Here is a 21,753-nt window from a genome sequence, read left to right as displayed (position 1 = left end):
TCTGTATCATATATTGGAAACATTTTCTGGTACCTGATAAATGATTTTAGGTTGTTTCAATGTGTACTTGATAAAGGCATCAAGTAACTTTTTCTTTATGCTAACATCAAAATTTAGTTGAAGTAGCCTGTTATTCCATTTTCTTTCTTTATGTCACCTCATAAAATGGTGAGCTGTGAGCTGCTAAGTAAACGTTCCCCTCAAGTTCCTCTGATCCATAATATTCTTTGCAGATGTTGAAGGATGGGCTGGATTGACTTGGAACGTTGTTCCAGCAGAGCCCCTGTGTTCATGAAGAAAACATTTGCTCAGATCTCATTTGTACCACTGCCTCTCTTTCAGTGTTTTCTTTTCTTTTTTTTTTTTTTTTTTGAGACGGAGTCTGGCTCTGTCGCCCAGGCTGGAGTGCAGTGGCGCGATCTCGGTTCACTGCAAGCTCCGCCTCTCGGGTTCATGCCATTCTCCTGCCTCAGCCTCCCGAATAGCTGGGGCTACAGGCACCCGCCACCCCTCCCGGCTACTTTTTTTGTATTTTTAGTAGAGACGGGGTTTCACTGTGTTAGCCAGGATGGTCTCGATCTCCTGACCTCGTGATCCGCCCGCCTCGGCCTCCCAAAGTGCTGGGATTACAGGCGTGAGCCACGGTGCCCGGCCTCTTTCAGTGTTTTAAATACCTATAGCTAGGGGTTCACAATTGTGTTTATTTTGAAGGTATTAACTATCATTTTTCTGAGACAATAATTACATGTTTAGGATTCATGCCATCGGAACCTTAGAGGTTGAAAGAGACATTTCATTTGCTCAGGTGTATAAAATTGTCCTGGAATTTTTTTTTCTTTTTTTGAGAAGGAGTGTCACTAGGTCACCCATACTTGAGTGCAGTGACACTATCTTGGCTCACTGCAACCTCTGCCTCCCAGGGCCAAAGATCCACCACAGTCAGTTCTCAAATGGCTGAGATCACAGATGCACAACACCACGCCTGGCTAATTTTTTGTACTCTTGGTGAAGTATCTCCTGCTTGAAACAACAGTGTCTCAACTTGTAATGTACAGTTGAGGAATAAGACCAGAAAAGCTCAGTCAGAATGACACTGAGCCCTGAAATACTTTGCCAAATAGCGTGTGGCTTTTCCTGTAGGAGAGGGTAATGCTCAGGTGCAATTTGAATTTCAAATGGATTCCTGTCCTCCAAAAATGTAAAAATCACAAATACCAAAATGGAAAAAAAGGGGATTAGACTCAAATCGTCTTGAACATTTTCTTGTCTCTGTCCACACCCACTGCTTTTCCTTATCTCATCTCACAGCTTTAACCCACCTACCCGTGTCCCCTGCAGGCCTCTCCACTGAGTTCTACAATCCTGTGTCCAGGTGTCTCCTCAGCTCTCTGTTGGGACATCAAACAGGCATCTCCACCTTTTATGTGTCCATAAGTGACTTCCTAAACCCCCAAACACATTCCCTTCCAGTCCTACATGTCTCAGATGAGGGTGAGAGTGTACTTTTGGAAGCTTAGCCAAACTTTACAGCATGTATTTTAAGTATGGGAGATAAATTACATTATTTGTAAGTGTTGTCATTTGTAATGTAAAGAGAAATATGCATGTATACATAAAAGGACTGAGAAAATATATCATTTCCAAAATTATTTTGAGGTGTGAGAGAAAAATGTTTCAAGACCTCATCCCCTATGGATCTGCGCTCCCGGGACCCCTCTGACTTCATCTCCTGCCTGTGTCCTCCTCAATCCCTCTGCTCCAGCCATGCAGGTTTCTTTCCTTTTTCTGGGACTGAGGTTGCTCCTTTCTCAGGGCCTTCACTTGGGCTGTCCCTCTACCTAGGACTCTCTGGCCACTCAGCTGCAAGTGACAAGTAGCATTTCTTCCCTAAGTCTTTGTTCTGACATCATTTTTTCTATGGAAACTTTTGTGATCACCCACAGTCCCCCATTTGACATGACAGCACCACCTTCACCCCCACCTCTGGTCCATGTTGCCTGTTCTGTGTGATTCTTTTTGCTCCTTCACTGTTCATTGGATCCTGGTGGGAACAAGTCCCCAAGTGGAGAGCAGAGCCAGAAGGTGGGTCTATGCTGGGCTGGTGCCCTCTGAGTGGAGCTCAACCCTGGCTTCACATTAGGGTTCTCAGGCATTTTGCAAATACATCTTTTATGCTGTTTTATCAGAGATTGCTATTATCACAGTATGGGACACACCCTCAATAATACCTTCAATGGCACGGGTGATTCTCATCTGTCTCCAGCATTGAATGTCAAGGCGCTTTCCTCTATGTTGAGAGCTGAGATCAGCCTGTGATCCACAGGGAGGTGAGGGGGCTGTGCTCTGCATGGGGTTTGGTTAGGGCCAGATCTGTGCCCTGGTGCAGCATGTGTGTGGTGCAGTCAGATCTGCAGCAAGATCTGAAAACAGGTCAAAATTACCCTTGTAAGTTTTCCTGTGGCATGTTCTTATCTCTGCAAAATCATTGGTGCGGTGGGCAGCAGAGGACCCTCTTTCTCAGGGTGAAGCCTTCCCTGTGTGTGTGTGTTTTGTCACAGGAAAGGAGGGAGTTGTTTCTAAACATTAAATCTGATTTTTTTCACATACAGGATTGATTTCCGAAGACTTATGTGAGAAAGACATCAAGAAGAGCAAAGAAAAGGAGCCAGGGATGGCTCTTCCTCAGGTGGAGTAATATTCTTCGGTGGATTTTTCTGTCTCTTTCCTTTCTGAAATGCAAGGTATTGTAGTAGTCAGTCTTCTGTGAGTCTGAAGCATCCTGCCTCACACGTTTGCTGGCACTCACCCATGCCTTTTCTCTGTCCTTGTCATCTTCACTTAAATTCCATCTCCTATAACTAGTGACATGAGCTTGGGAAGAGGCTCCACTAGGCATGGTCCTGGGAAGGGCTCACACCAGACATGGATGGAGATGGGGTGTGGGCCCCATGGTGTCAGTGCTGTTGGGCAGCAGGGATTGTTCAGGGGCCACATCTGGATGCACGTTTAGCTCTTTGTGAACCAGATCAGAGAAACTATATGAAATTCATATATTGTGGGGGAAAGGAAGAGAGATTAGACTGCTACTGTGTCTATGTAGAAAAAGGAAGACTTAAGAAACTCCATTTTGATCTGTGCTAAGAAAAATTCTTTTACTTTGAGATGTTCTTAATCTTTAACCTTAGCCCCAACCCTGTGCTCACAGAAACATGTGCTGTATTGAAGCAAGATTTAATGGATCTCAGGCTGTGCAAGATGTGCTTTGTTTAAAAAGTTCTTGCAGGCAGTATGCTTTGTGAAAGGCATCACCATTCTCCATTCTCAATTAACCAGGGACACAAAGCACTGCGGAAAGCCACAGGGACCTCTGCCCAAGAAAGCCTGGGTATTGTAAAGTTTCCCCCCATGGAGACAGCCTGAGATATGGCCTCATGGGAAGGGAAAGACCTTACAGTCCCCCAGCCCAACACCTGTAAAGGGTCTGTGCTGAGGAGGATTAGTGAAAGAGGAAGGTCTCTTTGCAGTTGAGATAAGAGGAAGCCGTCTCTCTCCTGCTCATCCCTGGGAATGGAATGTCTTTGTGTAAAACCCAATTGTACATTGTATTTACTGAGATAGGAGAAAACCACCCTAGGGACACGCTGACAGCAATACTGCTCTTTACTGCACTGAGATGTTTGTGTAAACTGAAACATAAATCTGGCCTACGTGCACAACCAGGCACAGCACCTTTCCTTAAACTTATTTATGACACAGAGTCCTTTGCTCACGTGTTTTCCTGCTGACTCTCTCCCCACCATTACCCTATAGTCCTGCCACATTCCTCTTACTGAGATAGTAGAGATAGTGATCAATAAATACTGAGGGAACTCAGAGAGGCCAACGCTGGTGCAGGTCCTCACTTGCTGAGCGCCGCTCCCCTGGACCCACTTTTCTCCCTCTATACTTTGTCCCTGTGTCTTATTTATTTTCTCAGTCTCTTATCTCCACCTTGTGAGGAATACCCACAGGTGTGGAGGGGGAGGCCTCCTTCAATACATAAATGTGCATTGGTATCTGGCTAATTCTGGAAAAGGAGACAAATTAGGGGAGATATTTTGTGTCTGACTTTGTAATGCATTTGAAGCTACACTAGTAAGTCAATATGTCTCTGACTCCAAACTTTTTTTTTGAGAAACAGGGTGTCACTCCGGGGCACAGTCTGGAGTGCAATGGAACAATTCTAGTTTACACAGCCTCAAATTTGTGGGCTCAAATGATACCCACATTAGCCTCTCAAGGAGCCAGGATGATAGGCCTGTGCTACCACACCTGGCTAATTCTAATTTCAGAGAAGGTGAGAATGAGAGCTATATGCAGAATGAGGGAGGAAAACAGTAATGAAGACAAAGGGGGACTCTGGGTGTAGATAAGAAGTGAGTTGATTGAAAGTGATGATGAAGTGATGACATGTTGCTTCCTCTCTTTGTAACATAACTAATTTAAGTCCCTCTGGTCCTTAATATTCTCTGCAGATGTTGAAGGATGGGCTGGATTGACTTGGAACCTTGGTTTAGCAGAGCCCATGTGTTCATGAAGAAAACATTTGCTCAGATCTCATTTCTATAGCTGCTTCTTTTTCAGTGTTTTAAACACCTAGAGCTATGTGTTCACAATTTTTCAGTGTTTTAAATACCTGCAGCTATGCGTTCGCAATGTGTATATTTTGAACATATTTCTGTGATTTTCTGGGAGTGAGTAATTACATGTTTGGGATTGATGCCATCAGAACCATAGACCTCAAAAGAAGTTTCTTTTGCTCAGGAATATACAAGATTGTTTTGGAATTTTTTGGTTTTTTTGAAGTGGCATGTCACTCTGTCAGGCTGGAATGCAGTGGTACAGTTTTGGATCACTGTAACCTTTGTGTCCCAGGCTCAAGGGATCTTATTGCATCAGCCTCCCAAGCAGCTGGGACTACAGACATGTGCCATGATGCCTGGCTAATTTTTTGTATTTTTGGTAGAGATGGGTTTCACCATGTTGCCCAGATTGGTCTCAAACTTCTGGGCTGAAGTGATCTGCCTTCCTCAACTTCCCAATATGCTGAGATTACAGGGGTGACCCACACTCCCGTCTTGTTTGGGAATTTTCTAGAAGAGGAAAACCAAGGCAGCCTATTGGGCCTTCCAGGCCATTGCATGGGAATCAGCCACACCTCCTTCCTCCTCACCTCAGAGCATCTCAGGATAACTTGGTGAAGTGTCTCCTGCTGTGACCTTCAGTGACACCTGTAACATAGAGGTGAGGAATAAGACCAGAAAAGCTCAGTCAGAGTGACACTGACCCCTGAAATGACTGACAACATACAGTGTGTGGCTTTTCTTCTGGGAGAGGGTAGTGCTCAGTTTTAACTGGAATTTTTTTTTTATTTTCACATTTTAAATTTAGGTTTGTTTCACTTAAGTTTAATGTTAACTCCATGCTGTGTTTTAGTAAGAACAATATAGATTCGGTACTGTGGCTCCAGTCAGATATCCAGTAGTACAAATTATCTTCAAGTTAGACATACTGAACAAAAGAGGTTGAGTGAGTGAAGGAGGGGAGGAGTGAGGGGAAGGAGGTAGGGGGAGGGGAAAGGAGAAGAAACGAAGCATTGAACAGCCATGTGGGCTTCTCCATAGCACCCTCAATGCTAACCTGCTTCAGTGGGAGAGTAAAGTAGGCAAGAAGGAGCAGCCATGGGTTGTTGAACTGTTACCAGCACCATGCTTTTCAGCAACACTTCAGCAGAGTTTGAAACATTTTTTACAGCAAAACCATTACAACAAACTCCCTCCCCAAACAACCTTTAACCATCTCAAGCTAACACCCAATGACTTTCAAACATTGGTATAAAATACAGTTTAAGCCATTAGAAAAATGAATACTGATAGCACTTATGCCTCTATCATGTGATGAACCTCTCTCTTAGGTGCTTGCCTCACCTAGAGGTCTAATGGCTTTCAGGTGTCATTTCCATTTCTAATGGTGATCTTGCCACATCTGACATGGAGACAATACAGTAATGCTGAAGAAGCCTCTATGTAGTCCGGTTAGTGTCTTAAAGAACCTAAAAGCTGGGACCAGTAAAATCCACAGAAATTCACTCTTGCTTTTAAAACTTTTGAAAACTGTTAAAAACAAACAAACAAACAAACAAAAAAACAAAACAGGGCAGGGAGCAAATTCTGAGGCAAATGTAAAAGTCAGATTTGGTGGTTCTTGGTGACAGTGAGGAGCTTCCAAGGGGTGGAATGGGGACTGAGGTGGTCACAGATTGTTTCTCTTGTTGGCTTTTATGGCTCACTAATTTGAGTCTTCCACATCCTGCAGAGCTTCTTTATTCTACTCTTCACCATCACCCTGCGTGTCCAAAGTCCATAGTGTCAGATTATCATGAAACAACTGCATGATAAGTGTGGAGTCCTTAGAGCTTTCTTCAGTCAGCGTATCCAGTTCTGCAACTGCATCATCCAAAGCTGCCTTTGCCAACCTGCAGGCATGATCAGGGGAATTAAGAATTTCCTAGTAGAATATGGAACAATCAAGAGCAAGACCTAAGTGGATAGGATGCGATGGTGGAAGTTCTGTCAATGCAGTATCATTAGCAGCTATGTCAGCCACTAGACTGTTTTCTGCAGCCTCCTTCCTGTCATTTCCTGTGGCAAATTCTGCCAGATACCTGTGGTAGTCCACTTTTATTGTTATGATAGAAAACCTTGGACTCACAAGTGTTAGCTGCTGAAATGAGGGTTTTGTCTAGTACATCCAGAATGTCACAACAGATTGTTAGCTCAGTCTCAACCATTTGCCGATATCCCCAAATCATTCCTAGCCTGTCTTCTCCTCCCTTGTTTTCTTCTTCCTGTTCAATGCAGCTGATTATTATCCAGAAGGCCCTTGCAGCTCCAATCACATTCTTACATGCAACTGATAGAAGGTTTCTTTCTCCAACAGTCAGTTCCACATCCGTCCCTGTCACTGTCTTCACGGACTCTTCCTGACAGTGGCTCTGGCAGGGTCTGCACTATGGAGGGAAGTGGATAGTATCTCCAGACTTCCTTTTTATTTATTTACTTATTTTTTTTGAAGACAAGAGTCTTGCTCTGTTGTCCAGGCTGGAGTGCAGTGGCATGATCTTGGCTCACTGCAGCCTCCCCATCCCAGGTTCAAGCAATTCTCCTTCCTCAGCCTCCTGAGTAGCTGGGACTACAGGCACATGCTGCCACATGCAGCTAATTTTTGTATTTTTGATAGAGGTGGGGTTTCACCATATTGGCCAGGATGGTCTTGATCTCCTGATCTTGTGATTCACCCCTCTTGGCCTCCCAAAGTGCTGGGATTACAAGCATGAGCCACTGCGCCCAGCCTGAACTCGAATTTTAAATGGATTCCAGTCCCACAGAAGTAAAAAAAAAAAAAAAAAAAAAAAGAGCAAAAGAAGAGCAAAAACAGTGGATTAGACTCAAATCACCTTGAACTTTATCATCTCACAGCTTGAACCCACCTACACGGCTCCATGTCCCCTGCAGCCCTTGCCCCTGAGCTCTACAATCCTGTGTCCAGGTGTCTCCTCAGCTCTCTGCTGGGACATCAAACAGGCATCTCCACCTTCACGTGTCCAAAAGTGACTTCCCAAACTCCCATACACATTCCCTTGCAGTCTGCACATCTCAGATGAGGGTGACTGTGTACGTCTGGAAACTTAGCCGAACTTGACAGCATATATTTTAAATATGGGAAATAAATTACATTATTTGTAAGTGTTGTACTTTGTAATGTAAAGAGAAATTTGCATGTATACATGAAAGGACTGAGAAGATACATCACTTCTAAAATTCTTTTTTTGTGTGTGTGTCAGAGTTTGGCTCTTCTCGTCCAGCCTGTAGTGCAGGGCTTTATCTCTGTGGGTGGAGGATCACCCAGGTGTGGAGGCAAGAGACTGAAGGCACAAACTGTTTCAGTATAATAGAGAAAATAGTTACAATAAGAATAGTCATAATACAAATTAGATATCGAGATAATCATGGACAATTATCAATCACTATTATAAACATTAATCATTAGCTTTTAATATTACTCTTTGTTGCATTACTAATATAACGTAGGAATAACCGGCAGGTATAGGGTCAGGTGCTGAAGGGACATTGTGAGAAGTGACCTAGAAGGCAAGAGGTGAGCCCTCTGTCACGCCTGCATAAGGGCCGCTTGAGGGCTCCTTGGTCAAGCGGTAACGCCAGTGTCTGGGAAGGCACCCGTTAATTAGCAGACCATGAAAGAGACTCTCCTTTCCTTGGAGGAGTCAGGCAACATTCTGCTCCACCAGCTTCTTGTGGAAGGCTGGATATTATCCAGGCCTGCCTGCAGTCATCCGGAGGCCTAAACCCCTCCCTGTGGTGCTGTGCTTCAATGCTCACGCTCCTCGTCCGCTTTCATGCTCCTCCCATACTCCTGCCTCCTCTTTGAAGTTCGTAGTAGATAGTGGTAGAAGAAATAGTGAAAGTCTTGAAGTCTTTCATCTTTCTTATAAGTGCATAGAAGAAAACGCTGACGTATGCTGCCTTGTCTCTCTCTGCTTCGGCTACCTAAGAGGGAAGGGCCCCCTGTCGTGTGATCACATGACTTGCTTCACCTTGTCAATCACTTAGAGGATTCATCCTTCTTAGCCTGCCCTCTTGTCTTGTATGCAATAAATATCAGTGTGCCCAGCCGTTCGGGGCCACTACCGGTCTCTGCGTCTTGATGGTAGTGGTCCCCCAGGCCCAGCTGTTTTCTCTTTATCTCTTTGTCTTGTGTCTTTGTTTATTACAGTCTCTTGTCTCTGCACACGGGGAGAACACCCGCTAAGCCCTGTAGGGCTGGACCCTATAGATCTCAATTCACTGCAACCTCCTTCTCCCAGGTTCAAGCAGGGAGGTGGCTTCCAGGTCACAGATAAATGAGGCACAGATGGTTGCAATCTTTTGAGTTTCTTTTTTGTTTTTGTTTTTTTTTTTAAATGAAGTCTCATTTTGTCGCCCAGGCTGGAGTGCAGTGGCACGATCTCAGCTCACTGCATCAGCCTCCCACAGTGCTGGAATTACAGGCATGAGCCACTGTGCTGGGCCTTTCTTTTGAGTTTCTGATTAGCCTTTCGGAGGAGGCACTCAGACATGCATCTATGTCAGGGAGCAGAGGGGTGACTTTGAATAGAAGGGGAGTCTGGCTCCCTAAGCAGTTCCCAGCTTGACTTTTGCCTTTTGCTTAGTGATTTGGGGGCTCACAGATTTATTTCCTTTCACACAGCCCGTCATTCACCCCACCCCTGGTCCATGTTGCCTGTTCTGTGTGATTATTTTTGCGCCTTTGACTTCCACTGTCAGGATCCTGGTGAGAACAAGGCCCCAAGGGGAGGGCAGAGCCAGAATGTGGGGCTGTGCTGGGCTCACCCCCTCTGAGTGGAGCTCAACCCTAGCTTCACATTTAAGTCCAGAGCATTTTGCTAATAGAGCTCTTGTGCTGCTTTAGCAGAGATTCTTATTCTGATGGGATGGAACCCATCCTCAGTAATACCTGCAGTGGCCCAGGTGCTTGTCATCTGTGTATAGCATCAAAGCTCTGTGTCCTCCATTTCTGAGGGCTGAGCTCAGCCTGTGATCCACAGAGAGGTGAGGGGCTGTCCTCTGGATCGGGATTGATCAGGGATGGGTCTGTGCCCTGAAGGGGAGATCAGTCCAGCCCAGCTCCCCACTGCTGCCTCATGTGTGGTGGCTTCTCCAGGAGGGGGGCGAGATCTGAAGACTGGGGTCAAACATACACTTGTAGGTCTTCCTGTGGTACTTTCTTATCTCTGCCTGATGTCTGGTGCAGTGGGCATTGGAGGACTTCTTTCTACAGGGTGAGGTCTCCCCTGTCTGTGTGTTTTTGTCACAGGAAGGGAGTGAGTCATTTCTAAATGAAGTTTCATACTTTTTTCACATACAGGATTGATTTCTAAAGACTCATGTTACATGGGGAAGCCACTCAGAAGAGGAAAGGAAAGGAGCCAGGTGTTGGCTCTTCCTCAGGTGAAGTGATATTCCTCTTTGGATTAATCTATCTCTTTCCTTTCTGAAATGCCAGGTATTTAGTAGCCAGTCATTTCTGAGTCTGAAGCATTTTGCCTGACAGGTTCACTCACACTCACCCATGCCTGCCCTCAGTTCCTCTCAGCTGCTCTGAGATTCCATCTCCTGTGACTCAGTGACATGAACTTGAGAAGAGGTTCCACTGGGCATGGTCCTGGGAAGGCCTCATACCTAGACATGGATAAACATGGGGTGTGGGCCCCATAGTGTCAGTGCTGCTGGGGAGCCTGGATTGTTCAGGGGCCATGTCTGGATGTCAGCTCTTCGTAGACCAGATCAGAGAAACTACATATGAAATACATATATTAATGTGCACAGATATCTGGTAAATTCTGGAAAAGGAGACCAATAAGGGGAGACATTTTGTATCTGATTTCTTAATACATTTGAAGGCACACTAGTAGACAGGATGTTGGTCTGGGTGTGGTGGCTCACACCTGTAATCCCAGCACTTTGGGAGCCAAGGCAGGTGGATCACTTGAGGTCAGGAGTTTGAGACCAGCCTAGCCCATGTGGTAAAACCTCATCTCTAATAAAAATACAAAAATTAGCTGGAAGTCGTGGCTCATGCCTGTAATCTCAGCTACTCAGGAGGCTGAGGCAGGAGAATCACTTGAATCCAGGAGGTGGAGGTTACAGTAAGCTAAGATCGTGCCACTGCACTGCAGCCTAGGCAACAGGTCAAGACTCTATCTCAAAAGAAAAAAAAGGAGAGAGAGAGAGAAAATGTCACTCTGTGGCTTAGTTGTGGAGTACAATGGCACAATTCATGATTTACAGCAGCCTCAAACTCCTTGGCTCAAGTAATCCCCACTTCAGCCTCCCAAAGAGCTTGAATGATAGGCATGTGTCACCACTTGTGGGTAATTGTTTTATTTATTTATTTATTTATTTATTCATTTATTTAGAGATGGAGTCTCGCTCTGTTGCCCAAGCTGGAGAGTGCAGTGACGGGATCTCAGCTGACTGCAACATCTGCCTCCTGGGTTCAAGCAATTCTTCCGCCTTAGCCTCCTGAGTAGCTGGGATTACAGGCATGTGCCACCATGCCTGACTACTTTTTTTGTATTCTTAGTAGAGATGGGATTTCACCATATTGGTCAGGCTGGTCAGGAACTCCTGACCTTGTGTTTCTTCACCTTAGCCTCCCAAAGTGCTGGGATTACAAGCCTGAGCCACCGTGTCAGGCCAGTCTCTGCAGTTTTAATGACTTGGAATGGAATGGAAAGTGAAGATACACATCAGTGGTACAGGATGCTTTATCACATCGTTGATTTTACTTATTTTTTTTTAGTTCAGTTTCAATCTGTCACTCAGGCTGGAGTGCAGTAGTGAGATATTTTCTCACTGTAGCCTCCACCTCCTGGATTACAGCAATTCTTTTGCCTGAGCCTCTCAAGTAGCTGGGATTTGAGGTGTGCACCACCACGTGTGTAACGCCGTGATGTGATGTGTGTGCATGAATACATGGATGGATAAGCCTATGGTTTATGTAGAAAACACAACATTTGCAATAAGTTTTATTTTTTATAATAATTGTAATGATTTTAAGATTTTTCATTGTTGTCAACTAACACAATAATGAGTTAATAGTAAGAAGGGGCTGGGCATGGTGGCTTATGCCTGTAATCCCAGCACTTTGGGAGGCCGAGTCCGGTGCTCAGGAGTTCAAGACCAGCCTGACCAAAATGGTGAAACCCTGTATCTACTAAAAATACAAAATTTAGGATGGGTATGGTGGCACATGCCTGTAATCCAAGCACTTTGGGAGGCCGAGGCAGGCAGATCATGAGGTCAGGAGATCGAGACCATCCTGGCTAACACGGTGAAACCCCATCTCTAATAAAAATACAAAAAAAATTAGCTGAGCGTGGTGGCAGGCACCTGTAGTCCCAGCTACTTGGGAGGCTGAGGCAGGAGAGTGGCATGAATCTGGGAGGTGGAGCTTGCAGTGAGCCGAGATCGCACCACTGCACTCCAGCCTGGGAGACAGACCAAGACTCCGTCTCAAAAAAAAAAACAAAAAAACAAAAATAAATACAAACTTGTAGCCAGGCCTGGTGGCAGGCACCTGTTATCCCAGCTACTCGGGAGGCTGAGGCAAGATAATTGCTTGAACCTGGGTGGCATGAGTTGCAGTGAGCTGAGATCACACCACTGCTCTCCAGCCTGAGCAATAGAGTGACACTCCATCTCAAAAAAAGAGAAAAGAGAAAAAACCTGTCATTATTATTATTATTGTTATTACAGGAATGAGCCACTGCGCTCAGTCTGTCTCTGTTTTCACAGACACATCTCTACCTACTCAGCCAAGGGATCCTTCTTCACATCCATGGTCTCCTATATTGCTGTACTCCTCATAGACTTTACTCATTTTTTTGTGTGTGTATGAAATTCTGGAATCTATAAAAGGCATATTATTGAGTATATGCTTGAAATGGTATCAGAGGCTATTTAATTTAAGAGACATAAAACTGCTTTCACCTCAGGTCACCATATTGCTGCTTTTTTGGATCTCATTCATTCTTGTCCCTTGCCTGTATTGTAATTTGCATATTTAAGCTTGGGTCAATATTTTACCATTTGCTAAATTAGTTCCACTTTCGTCCAAGCTCAAGATTTGGTGTATCCTAGTGGAATTATATTCCCACAGACGTGCATGCACAAAGATCCCTCCACATGCCCATTACTTCCTGCCTCCACCCTTGCCCTCCTTTCCCGGCCTTGCCTCACATGGTACATTGATCTTGATGCAAATACTGTTGCTTTCCAGCCTATTGATTTGTAATAGTGAACACCCCAATTTCCCCATGAGCCCTCCCCTCCAACACCACTCTCCCTGAGTAAGGCAAGACCTTATTCATCCACTGGACAAAATTATAGGAGGCTGCCTAAATCAACGTGTGCAGGGCATGATGGCTCAGCACATGATCCATGAGGGATGGCTTTAGCACCACTGTCAGCAGCACAGCTCAGCCCTTGTGTCCCAGCTCAGCCCTTGTATCCCCCTTGTAGTATTTCATTCTGTTCTCCTTGTATTTTTTGTGACTGGTTGTTTTCTGTACTTTCTTGGTGGACTATTGTGCTTAGAAACATGTCATGGGATCCTTCAGGCCCAGGATCAAGTTTGTCCCTCACTTACTGTATGTGCAAATTGGGGTCATGTACATGAACGCTGTGGGCCTGCTGTACTTATTTGAGAACTTATTTGAGAAATAATGTTAATTTTTCTCCAGATTTTTTGTTTGTTTGTTTTTTGAGATGGAGTTTTGCTCTTGTTGCCCAGGCTGGACTGCAGTGGTGCAATCTCAGCTCACTGCAACCTCCGCCCGCAGGTTCAAGCGATTCTCCTGCCTGAGGCTCCAAAGTAGCTGGGATTACAGGCATGCACCAACATGCCCAGCTAATTTTGTATTTGAAGTAGAGATGGGGTTTTTCCACGTCAGTCAGACTGTTCTCGAACTCCCGATTTCAGGTGATCCGCCTGCCTGGGCCTTCCAAAGTGTTGGGATTACAAGCATGAGCCACCGTTCCCAGCTGCCTCCAGGTTTTTAAACAAGTTAGTGCTATTAGATGGCTTCACACATTGCAGCTTTTATACAACAGGCTGTAAACTGCCTTTGTGTAGTAAGAGTTGTCAGCCTTCAGCGATGTTGATGATGACATGCTCCTTTTCCTGTCTCCGTCATTTCACTGTCCTGTCAGAAACAGCTTAGACTGGCCGGCCACGGTGGCTCACACCTCTAATCCCAGCATTTTGGGAGGCTGAGGTGGGTAGATCACTTGAGGTCAGGAGCTTGAGACCAGTCAGTCCAACATGGTGAATCCTCGAATCTACTGAACATAAAAAAGTGGATGGCTGGGTGCGATGGCTCAAGCCTGTAATCCCAGTACTTTGGGAGGCCAAGACAGACAGATCACCTGAGGTCAGGAGTTCGAGACCAGCCTGGCCAATATGGTAAAACCCCATCTCTACTACAAATACAAAAATTAGCTGCGTGTGGTGGCACATGCCTGAAATCCCAGCTACACAGGAGGCTGAGACAGGAGAATCACTTGAACCCAGGAGGCGGAGGTTTCAGTGAGCCAAGATCAGGCCATTGCACTCTAGCCTGGGCAACAAGAGTGAAACTCTTTCTCAAAAATAAATAAAGAAAAAAAATAAAAATAAGGCCGAGCGAGGTGGCTCATGCCTGTGATCCCAGCACTTTGGGAGGCTGAGGTGGGTGGATCACAAGGTCAGGAGATGAAGACCATCCTGGCTGGCACGGTGAAACCCCATCTCTACTAAAAATCCAGAAACAAAATTAGCCAGGTGTGGTGGCAGGCGCCTGTGGTCCCAGCTACTCGGGAGGCTGAGGCAGGGGAATGGCGTGAACCCGGGAGGCAGAGCTTGCAGTCAGCTGAGATCCTGCCACAGCACTCCAGCCTGGGTGACAGGGGGAGACTCTGTCTCAAAAAAATAAATAAATAAATAAAAATAAAAATAGAGGCACTGGTCTTATTCATGAGTAGTCAACACCCATGATCAAATTATCTGAAAGGCCCCATCTGCAGGAACATCCTATTGGAGAATAAGAAATCTGAACATGGCTTTTGGCCAATAAGAACATTCAGACCAGGGAGCCTGCATCAGGTTTTTGATGTTTTCATTGTGTAATTTGTTTTATACGATGTTTTCTGTGATACCAGTTTATCAATTTTCCCAGTACACATTCTATGTTTTATATCTTATGCATAGTGAACTAGATAACTAAGGGAAATGCTTATATATAGAATTGCTGTATTGCCTGGCTGTTATTTAACTGTAGTTGTGACATCATAATTGAGCCAGCTGACACTGTTAGTCAATTCTTTTTTTCTTTTTTAAGAGAAAGTCTCTCCCTGTTACCCAGGCTGGAGTGCAATTGCATGATCTCGGCTCAGTACATCTTCTGCCTCCCGAGTTCAAATGGCACTCCACTCGTTAATGTCACAAAGTGCTGCCGGGTGCAGTGCCTCACACCTGTAATCCTAGGACTTTGGGAGGTTGAGGTGGGTGGATCACTTGAGGTCAGAAGTTCAAGACCAGCCTGGCCTACATGGTGAAGCCTTATCTCTACTAAAAATGGAATAATTAGCCATGCATGGTAGAGCGTGCCTGTAATCCCAGCTACTCAGGAGGCTGAGGCAAGAGAATCACTTGAACTCAGGAGGCGGAGGTTGCATTTAGGTGAGATCGTGCCATTGCACTCCAGCCTGGGTGACAGAGCAAGACTCTGTCTCAAAGAAATAAAAATACATAAAATTAAAAAAAATCAAAAAGTGCCTGTTTTGCATGGATATACGTGATATTCCTTGGTGGATTATCCTGTCTCCTTTCTTTCTGAAAAGCCAGGTATTACAGTAGCCAGTCTTTTCTGAGTCTGAAGCATCCTGCCTGACACGATTGCTCGCACTCACCCATGCCTTCTGTCAGTCCCTCTCATCTTCGCTTAAATTCCATCTTCTAGGCCGGGTGCGGTGGCTCATGCCTGTTATCCCAGCACTTTGGGAGGCTGAGGTGGGTGGATCATGAGGTCAGGAGATCGAGACCATCCTGGCTAACATGGTGAAACCCCATCTCTACTAAAAATACAAAAAAATTAGGCAGGCGTGGTGTCAGGTGCCTGTAGTCCCAGCTGCTTGGGAGGCTGAGGCAGAAGAATGGCATGAACCCGGGAGGCAGACCTTACCGTGAGCAGACACTGCAAGACTCCATCTCAAAAAAAAAAAAAAAAAAAAAAAAAATTCCGTCTTCTATAACTCAGTGACATGAATTTCCATAGAGGCTGCACTGGGCATGGTCCTGGGAAGGGCTCACACCAGCCATCGATGGAGACGGGGTGTGGGCCCCATGGTGTCAGTGCTGCTGGGCAGCTGGGATTGTTCAGGCACCACATTTGGATGCACGTTTAGCTCTTTGTGGACTGGATCCCAGAAACTACATATGAAAGTCATACATTAATGTGCACTGATATCTCGTACATTCTGGAAAGGAGACCAATAAAGGGAGATATTTTGTTTCTGATTTTGTAATGCATTCGAAACCAAATTTTTTTTTTTTTTTTTTTTTTTTTCAGAGACAGGATTTTGCTCTGTGGCCCAGTCTGGAGTGCAAAGGTACAATTTTAGTTTATAGCAGCCTCGAACTCCTGGTCTCAAGTGATCCACACGTTACCCTCCCAAGGAGCTAGGATGACAGGCATGTGTCACCATATCTGGCTAAGTCTTTCATTTTTTATTATGTGGCTATGGGGTCTTGCTATTTTGTCCAGGCAGGAGTATGGTGGTGTAGTCAAAGCTCACTATAGCTTTGAGCTCCTGGCCTCAAGTGATCCTCCCATTTCAGCCTCCCAAATTGCTGAGATAACAGATATGAGACAGCCAGCCTGGCTGGACTCTGCACTTTTTTTCTTTTTAAGGTGGATGAGAATGGAGTCTTGCTCTGTGGCCAGGCTGGATTGCAGTGGCACAATGTCTGTCGGCTCACTGCACCCTCCACCTCCTGGGTTCAAGCAATTCTCCTGGCTCAGCCTCCCAAGTAGCTGGGACTACAGGTGCACACCACCAGGCCCAGCTGAGTTTTTGTTTGTTTGTTTGCTTGGTTTTTGAGACAGAGTCTCATTCTGTCACCCAGGCTGGAGTGCAATGGTGCATTCTCGGCTCATTGCAACCTCTGCCTCCCGGGTTCAAGCAATTCTCCTACCTCATCCTTCTGAGTAGCTGGGACTACAGGCATGCACCATCACACTCAGCTAATATTTGTATTTTTAGTAGAGATGGGGTTTTGCCTTGTTGGCCAGGCTGCTTTCAAAATCCTGACCTCATGGTCTGCCCACCTCATCCTCCCAAAGTTCTGGGATTACAGGCATGAGCCAGCCCATGCAGCACTAAGTTTTGTACTTTTAGTAGAAAAGGGGTTTCATCACATTGGTCAGGCTGGTCTCGGACCTCTGAACTCAGGTGATCCACCCACCTTGGACTCCCAAAATGCTGGGATTACAAGCATTTGCCACAATTCCCAGTTTTGACTCTGCACTTTTAATGACTTAGAATGGAATGAAAAGTGGAGGTAACATCAGTGGTAGAGGATAATTTGTTCTATTATTGCTTTTATTTATTTATTTATTTATTTATTTTGAGACGGAGTCTCGCTCTTTTGCCCAGGCCGGACTGCAGTGGTGCTATCTCGGCTCACTGTAAGCTCTGCCTTCTGGGTTCATGCCATCCTCCTGCCTCAGCCTCCTGAGTAGCTGGGATTACAGGTGCCCACCACCGCGCCCGGCTAATTTTTTGTATTTTTAGTAGAGACAGGGTTTCACCGTGTTAGCCAAGATGGTCTCGATCTCCTGACCTCGTGATCCGCCTGCCTTGGCCTCCCAAAGTGCTGGGATTACAGGCGTGAGCCACCGCACCCGGCCCTATTATCGCTTTTAAAACAGGAAATCGGCCTCCCAAAGTGCTAGGATTACAGGCGTTGAGCAACCACTCCCGGACAAAGAAAGTTCACTTACGCATCCCCTTTCCTGTCCAGCCTTCCACCCATTCCCGTGGCTCAATGGGGAATCACTGCTGAGAGTTCTGTGGCAAGTCAGCGTAAGTCCTACAGAAATGTATTCAGACACCATTTTGAGATTTTAGAAAAAATTCTTTGATGAATGCGCCTGCCGCCCAGACTAGAGTGCAGTGGTGCAATCTTGGCTCACTGCAGGCTCTTTCCTCCAGGTTCAAGTGATTCTTGTGCCTCAGCCTCATGAATACCTGGGACTAAAGGTGTGTGCCACTACACCTGGATAAGCTTTTTGTATTTTTAGTAGAGATGGAGTTTCACCATTTTGGCCAGGGTAGTCTGGCATTCCTGGCCTCTAGTGATCCATCCTCCTCAACTTCCCAAAGTGCTGGGATTACAGGCATGAGCCACTGTGCCCAGCCAAATGATTTTTTTGTTGTTGTTTTGTTTTTTGTTTTGTATGTTTTGTGAGACAGGTGTCTGACCCTGTCAACAGGCTGGAACTTACTAGCACATTGCAACTTCTGCTTCATGGGTTCAAATGATTCTCTAGCCTCAGCCAACTGAGTAGCTGCATTACAGGTAGGTGCCATCATGCTTGGCTAATTGTTATATTTTTAGTAGAGATGGAGTTTCTCCATATTGGCCAGGCTGGTCTCAAACTCCTGGCCTCAAGTGATCCTCCGTCCTCGGCCTCCCAAGTACTGGGATTACATGTGTGAGCCACTGAGCTCAACATGATAAATGTTTTGTTGTGGTATTTTATCCTGCAAGTCTTAAAATATTCCACGTTTTCAAGGTAGGAAACAAGATAGCTTGCTGTTTTTCATCCTCCTTGGAGCATTTTCTGAATGAAGACATGTGAGTCCTTCCCAGTTTTTCACTGTTACCAAGAATGCCACACTGGCTGCCTGTGAGTGTGCTGACTTCGCTACATGTATCTGGAGGGTTCCTGCAGGAGGGGCTATTGAGAAACTGATTGCTTCTTCTAGGATGTGGCATTTCCTCATTTCTTAGATCTGGGAAGATTCCATCCCTACACCCAGGTGTAAAAGCACCCTCTCTGAGAACATGAGAGAGCTCCATGTGCCCTGCAGCCTCTGCATTTCAAGCTCAAGCAATCCTCCCATCTCAGCCTCCCAAGTAGCTGGGACTACAGGTGTGCACCACCTTGTCCAGCTAATTTTTGTATTTTTGGTAGAAACATAGTTTCAACATGTTGCCCAGGCTTATTTTGAATTTTTAGTCTCATTATTTCTAAGTCTCTGTTTTATAAATTTGTGTTTAATTTCTTGGGATCATCCATGTTATCTCTTTGTATATCTGGTTATGTTCTGTTGGAACTTCAGCAGTTCAGAAATCAGCCAGCTTTCATGGTTTTTGGTGTCTGACTTCAGTGAGGAAGAACACTCTCCAATCAGACTAGCCAGAGATTCCTGAGACCTCTCCAGATTTTTCTTTATTTTCATCTTTAAAGTTAGTTATTTATTTTTTTGAGATCGAGTCTCTCTATATCACCCAGGCTGGAGTGCAGTGGCACGATCTCAGCTCACCACAACCTCTGCCTCCCAGGTTCAATTGATTCTTCTGTCTCAGCCTCTTGAGTATCTGGGACTACAGGTGAGCACCACCACACCTCGCTAATTTTTGTATCTTTAGTAAAGATGGGGTTTTACCATGTTGGTCAGGCTGGTTTCACAGTCCTGAACTCAGGTGATCTGCCCACCTCAGCCACCCAAAGTGCTGGGATTGCAGTCATGAGCCACCACGACCAGTCATGGATAGCTTTAAATCAACAGAGTAATAAGTTTTTTAGACTGTCGGCAGGTAGACATATCTTTGTTTTTACCTGGATGCCTATGTAAGAAAAACTTAAAAAGGAGGCATTTCCTTTGTTTTTGAGGACACCCTACTGTGGAACTGGTAGTGTGTTTTTTTTTGTTTTTTGTTTTGTTTTGTGTTATTTTGTTTTGTTTTGAGATGGAGTCTCGCTCAGGTGTGAGCCACTACGCCGGCCATATTTATTATTATTATTATTATTATTATTATTATTGTTATTTATTTTTTGTTTTTGAGACGGAGTTTCACCCTTGTTGCCTGGGCTGGAGTGCAATGACGTGATCTTGGCTCACCGCAACCTCCGTGTCTCCTGGGCTCAAGCGATTCTCCTCCCTCAGCCTCCCGAGTAGCTGGGAATAGAGGCACATGCCAACAGGCCAGGCTAATTTTTGTATTTACAGGAGAGATGTGGTTTCTCCATATTGGTCAGGCTGGTCTCCAACTTCTGACCTAAGGCCATCTGTCCTCCTCGGCCTCCCAAAAGGCTGGGATTACAGGCTTGAGCCACCGCACCTGGCCTGAAGTGGTATTTTTTAGAAAGTAACTAAACCTTTTTTCAGTTTAATGACCCAGGGATGTATTTCTGAAGGTCTTGGGAGCGATCCTTGTAAGGCAAACTACAAGGGAGATAGTACCTATATCTCAGTAGGAAGTTAAATAATTCAAACATCAAATATTTCAAATTTAAAGCTACGGACATTTAAATAATTCTGAGCCTTGAGAGGAACGTGGTCATGCAACCTGAGTCCAGTGGTGTGCAGGCGCAACTTCTAAGAGTTTTACTGCCAAGGTGCAGTGGCTCACGCCTGTAGTCCCAGCACTTTGGGAGGCTACGGTGGGTGGATCACTTGAGGTCAGGAATTAGAAACCAGCCTGGCCAACATGGTGAAACCCACTCTCTACTGAAAATACAAAAGCATTAGCCAAGCATGGTGGCATGTGCCTGTAATCCCAGCTACTCAGGAGGCTGAGGCAGGAGAACTGCTTGAACCCGGGAGATGGAGGTCACAGTGAGCCAAGATTGCGCCACTGCACTCCAGCATGGGCAACAGAGCAAGACTCCATACCAAAAACAAAAAAAACACAAAACAAAAAAAAGTGCAATAAAATTAATTTCCTAATATCAATAAAAAAAAAAGTTTACCTGTAAATAATTAGGAAGACTAACCTTTTGGCATCATTGTCCATTCTTACAGAGGGATAAAGTAATCTTCCTTGAAGTGTATCAATCCATCACCAATCAACTTGCTGCACCCTATGTACTGGTCTTGAATGGAAAATGTGGTGATTCTTCTGCTAAAGCTTCTCTGTCTTTCCCTGCGTGTGAAACCTTAACGTCTCTACTTGGGAACACGGGCCCCCTTCATTTGGAGTTGATGTTTCCAAGTGTCTATCCTCAAGCTTTGTGTTCCAATAAACTCTATAATTAATCATGTATTCTAAATTTTATTATTTACTGCTGACATCAGTTTCTGTCGGATTGTAGAAGCCTCACTAGAGAGGGCACCTGTTGCCATGTTGTAAAAGTCACACTTGTCAAAAAGATGTGGGTTAAAGTAATTCCTCTCTCTCTGCATGAAGCTAATTAGCTGACAGAGATGGTCACCTCCATTACCAAGTAGAGCCAGGATGAACTATGTGTGACCAAGGGTGTTGTCAAGTCCTCTTCCCTGAGGACTGATTAGTGTTTATCTTGAAAACATGTACTTAATGGGTTGTATAGAACAGTGAAGTGTCTTTCTTTTCAACCTCTCAGCTGTTTGCCTCTATTTTCCAACACATTCTGGTCTAAGGCTTATTTATTTATAAAATGGTTTTTATTTCTTCTTGTTTTGTCATGAAGATGATTTCTCATTTCGGGGAAGATTTTTTAGTTTTCAGTTGTATTTTCTCAACATTTAAAAAGCAAAGTAAAGAGTATTTCCTGGGCCAGGCACAGCGGCTCACGCCTGTAATCCCAGCACTTTGGGAGGCCAAGGCAGGCGGATCTCTTGAAGTCAGGAGTTCAAGACCAGCCTGTCCAACATGGCGAAATCCTGTCTCTACCCAAAATACAAAAATTAACCGGACATGGTGGCGTGTGCCTGTAATACCAGCTACTCCGGAGGCTGAGGCAGAAGAATCGCTTTAACCCAGGAAGCAGAGGCTGCGGTGAGCCAAGATCTCGCCACTGCACTCCGGCCTGGGCGACAGAGAAATAGCCTGAAAAAAAAAAAAAAAATAGGGAAAAAAGAAAAGAAAAAATGTAAATAAAAA

General features: G+C 45.1%; 1 long non-coding RNA gene and 1 pseudogene across 1 annotated transcript; one reads left to right on the top strand and one right to left on the bottom strand.

The window, feature by feature from the left end:
• Positions 1–669: 669 nt before the first annotated feature.
• On the top strand, positions 670–21,201 carry LOC129052033 (uncharacterized). The gene is made up of 4 exons (XR_010138664.1): positions 670–2,082; positions 2,610–2,686; positions 9,985–10,067; positions 20,694–21,201. It is a non-coding gene; the product is annotated as an uncharacterized LOC129052033 (long non-coding RNA).
• Positions 6,245–7,042, bottom strand: LOC100432596 (14-3-3 protein epsilon-like; annotated as a pseudogene).
• Positions 21,202–21,753: the final 552 nt, after the last annotated feature.

Source organism: Pongo abelii, chromosome 20 (assembly GCF_028885655.2).
Source record: "Pongo abelii isolate AG06213 chromosome 20, NHGRI_mPonAbe1-v2.0_pri, whole genome shotgun sequence".
Lineage (NCBI taxonomy): Eukaryota > Metazoa > Chordata > Mammalia > Primates > Hominidae > Pongo > Pongo abelii.
The sequence above is the reverse complement of the archived record's forward strand: the minus strand, read 5'-3'. Positions and strand labels throughout refer to the sequence as shown.